General features: G+C 34.9%; 1 non-coding gene across 1 annotated transcript; it reads left to right on the top strand.

Annotated features, from left to right (window-relative positions):
* Positions 1 to 244: 244 nt before the first annotated feature.
* On the top strand, positions 245 to 351 carry LOC120886049 (U6 spliceosomal RNA). The gene has a single exon (XR_005728822.1). It is a non-coding gene; the product is annotated as a U6 spliceosomal RNA (small nuclear RNA).
* The last annotated feature ends 3,970 nt before the right edge of the window (positions 352 to 4,321 follow it).

The following is a 4,321-nucleotide window of genomic DNA, read 5'->3' as shown; positions in this document are numbered from 1 at the left end:
GAGGTATTGAGGGCAGCATATGATTTTTTGTTGTTGTTGTAGATGAACACAATGTCTTTATTTTGTTTATTTATTTTTATGCAGTGCTGAGGGTGGAACCTAGTGCCCTACACATGTTAGGTAAGCGCTCTTCCACTGAGCCACAACCCCAGTCCTGTAGCATATGAATTTGGAGGGGACTTAATTCAACCAGTATCATTGTGTAATTCAATATTATCTCTTCATATGTCAAAAGTCAAGCCCGGTGCTCACTTTGGCAGCACATATACTAAAATTGGAATGATACAGGGAAGATTAGCATGGCCCCTGCTCAAGGATGACATGCAAATTCATGAAGTATTCCATATTTAAAAAAAAAAAAAGTCAAGCCTGCCATATCAATCCTAAAGACTCCATGAAATGTCGTTCTTTGTAAACATATAGATGCCTGCCTCTTCTATAGCATAAAAACCTGCAATTGATTTTAGATCACCTTTTATTTTCCCCTAATTGTTACATATATGCAAGTGTCTCCACAGCAAGTTCCTCAAAGACTAGGATCATAGGAAGTTCAAGTCTAAGGCAGTACAAGTTATAGATTCTTCTTGAAACATCATTGATATATATGTTTCAAACACCAGGCAACTTATACTCTTTTCCAGAGTATAAGTTGTGGAAGGGCAGTAGTTTTCAGTTTTACAGAACTTTACAAATACAAATTCCTGAATGCCAAACAGATCTAGAATCTGCATTTTGGGAAATATGAAGTTTTAAATATCCGAATATTCATCTGTATCTGGAGAATCCCTGCTCAACCCCCCCCCCATTCAGTACTGAGAATTGAAACCCTGGCACTCTACCACTGAGCTACATCCCCAGCTCATTTTATTTATTTATTTATTTTTAAGAGAGAGAGAGAAAGAAAGAGAGAGAATTTTAATATTTATTTTTTAGTTTTCGGCAGACACAACATCTTTGTTTGTATGTGGTGCTGAGGATCGAACCCGGGCCGCACACGTGCCAGGCAAGTGTGCTACCGCTTGAGCCACATCCCCAGCCTTCATTTTATGTTTTATTTTGAGACAAGGTCTCACTAAGATGCCCAGGCTGTCCTCGAACTTGTGATCCTCTTGCCTCAGCTTTCCAAATTGCTCGGATTATAGGCCCACACCATGGGCCCATCTCTTCCTCCGTTAATTTTGATGCAGCAGAACTCACAGGCCAGTATTTGGGAACCAATAGAGTACAGTCCATTTACCACAGAGACCTTGGTCCCTGCTTGCCAAATCTATTGTCATTTTTATATATCTAACCCATCTTCTGGAGTAGCACAGAATATTATTTCTTAAATTTTAAATCACCATATTGGCAGAACTCCATGATCAAATGTGTTTGGGAAATGATGAGCTAGTCACAGTGAAATAAATTTGTTTACTGAAGGACTTTTCAAAAAAATTAATAGGATAATGTAAATTGTACACTGGGGTAGGAAAGGATGGTATACAACAACTTCCAGTCTTATTTGACTAAAAAACACTTTTGTTCCTAGAGCAGCTCATTAAGTCATTCTTGTGAAAATCAGATTTGGGGAAATGAAATGAAATCTGAAGTCATTTTCAGGATGCCTACCTTCTAGCTCCAATGTATTATTCAAAGAAGCTAAGAACACTTTGGATCTTATTATTTTCCTCATTTATAAAATTGATAAAAGTTTACTCCAAAATACTTTTAGGCCTTATTTCTGGCTCATGCATAGCATGATGTTGTTTAATATAAAATCTACTTTATTCTGGTGCTTTTGATTCTTTCAATTATATTCCAAAGAACTGATTTCTATCATTATAAGATAGTGTGTAGGCGCTTTGGGGAGACATAAAAGAATTATGTTTTCTCAGGAAATCTCCCATTTTGTAGGAGACACAGGCATATAAAGTTATGCCATATTTCTCTTTTCCCTGCCCCCTTATATTTCATATCATCCAAGTCTCTTTGGAATTCAGAAGATATATGTGCAGCAAGAGATGCAATAAAAAGTTATGCTATTTCTCTATTTATCTTCATTATCTTCAGAGAGAAGGCACACCAACATGAAAATCAATAAACAGCTTACTGTTCCTTTCTTCTTACAAAGAAAAATTTTTAAATGGTTTCTTATTAGAAAAAAAAATGGCCTTTGGTCCCTTTGTGACTCCTATTAAATTAAAATTAGGATACAGAACTGATTCAATGACAAGTAAATGCAATGCCATAGGAAAGTCTGGACTGTTCTAGAGAACAGTTTCCAGTATTAGAGAATTTCTGCATATTTCTTTTTTTCTTTTTAGTGGTGCTGGAGATTGAACCCAGGGACGGGTACATGCTAAGCAAGCACTCTAACAACTGAGCTATTTCCCCAGCCCCAAATTTCTGCATATGGATGACACAAAAGTAAAGCTAGCCCTCATACTGTGGTGTCAGTTCTTTTCTCAGTAGATGCCCAAGTATTCCCTGGGAGTCACAATTCTGGATGTTAGAAATCAGGTTGAGGTTTTGAGAATAGTCTGCTGAGCAGTGGTTCTCAAGAAACTGGTACCTCCTCAAAGATATGGTTGCCAGATTTAGCAAATAATAATACAGGATTCTTAGTTGGAATATGATTTTTAAAAAAAAACACAAATTTTATTTTTAGGGAAAATATAGATCAAATATTACATGGTACATATTCATACCAAAAATTATTTGTTTCTCTGATAACAAATTTCAACAAGGCATCCTGGACTTAATCTGGCAATTATACTGTCTGAATCTTTTCCATAATTCATGGAGGGAATTTTTGTCATCATAGTGATATAGGGAACAGGGATGCTAGATGTTGTGCAGGTGTTGAACAATCTTGCATGACAAAGAATTTTTCCATAGCCATGTGACCTGAATATCCCACTGAACATTAACAAAAACAAAGTGTTTTTGAATGGTTTGAATGTACAATGAATTTAGCATACAATGGAATCTCCAGAATCAGAATGTAACAACTATGTAAATGAAAAGATGATTTTATTTTGTTTGGCTCATTGAATTACCAACAGCTGTTCATCATTCCAGAAAAAACATATCACCTATGGCAACAATGCTTGTGGTATCTGAGTTGCCAATACACCATACCTGAATCATTTGTGGATGTCACCATTATAGTGATTGTGTATTTGTGCAAGCACCTGGTTCTTCATTATTCTTGTTGGAATATTGAGCCCATGTTCTTAAACATTAAAATGCCTAGTTATGAATTACTTTCCTTTTATTTCTCTTTTACATTAGAACTAATACAATATATATAAATATATATATATTTAAATATTTTATTTTTTTATTTTTAGTTTCAAGTGGACACAATATCTTTATTTTACTTTTTATGTGGTGCTGAGGATCGAACCCACTGCCTCATGCATGCTAGGTGAGCACTCTACCACTGAGCTACAACCCCAGTCCTACAATTTATATTTTGCTCAAAATATTTGTGTAGCTGTATCATGTGAATTTTTCTTCAGCATAGTAACTGGGGCCTAGGTCTGATGGGTTCATTATCCACTGCTGGATTGGTGCATTACTTTTGTTGACTATGACATATGGGTAAAATTCAGTTTTTTTTTAAAAAATAGAACTTTGATGGAAGAAAAATTCTAAAATTTTAGAAGAAAAATTGAAATAGCACAACTATGCAAACATATTTCAAACCTTCATTTCTTGATTTTTCACCTCTCTAATCTCTCAGAGAAGCATAGAAATTGAATCTTGATTGTGCTTTGAATATTTTGAAAATGTAATTTTTCCCCCTTAAGTTTTGGACACACTAATTTCATCATCGGGTATTGGATTTGTTTCTTTTATTAATCAATGTTGTATTTTATGAATTCTAACAGATCATACGTGGAAAAGAAGCTTATTAATACCCATATTTCCATCAGCAGAAAGAATGATAGTGTTGATTAGAGCTTTTAAAAAATATACTGATTGGATACTTTGTCTTTCCAAGTAAAGAATAAACCAAAATCCTGAAGATATCCAAACACCATGATTACAGTTCATAGTCTAGGAAACTAAGCAATTTGTCCAGTAGTTAACTTTCTATATGACTCCTTGAGCCACCATTTTCATAATAAATAGTATCTAGGAAAAATGATAAAATTCTATGAGGCTGTCATAAAGAAAACAAGGGTAAACTATGAATGGTAAAGATGAGCACTGACAAGAAATAAGGACATCAATAAACCTGCTCATTCTGGTTATCAATTGCAGTGTAATAGACTCCACCTGCTGCTGCCCCCGCCCTTTATTGGCTTAAAACAATAGCCAATTTAGTTATATC

The sequence above is a fragment of the Ictidomys tridecemlineatus genome, chromosome 1 (genome assembly GCF_052094955.1).
Source record: "Ictidomys tridecemlineatus isolate mIctTri1 chromosome 1, mIctTri1.hap1, whole genome shotgun sequence".
NCBI classification, from domain to species: Eukaryota; Metazoa; Chordata; class Mammalia; order Rodentia; family Sciuridae; genus Ictidomys; species Ictidomys tridecemlineatus.
The sequence above is the reverse complement of the archived record's forward strand: the minus strand, read 5'-3'. Positions and strand labels throughout refer to the sequence as shown.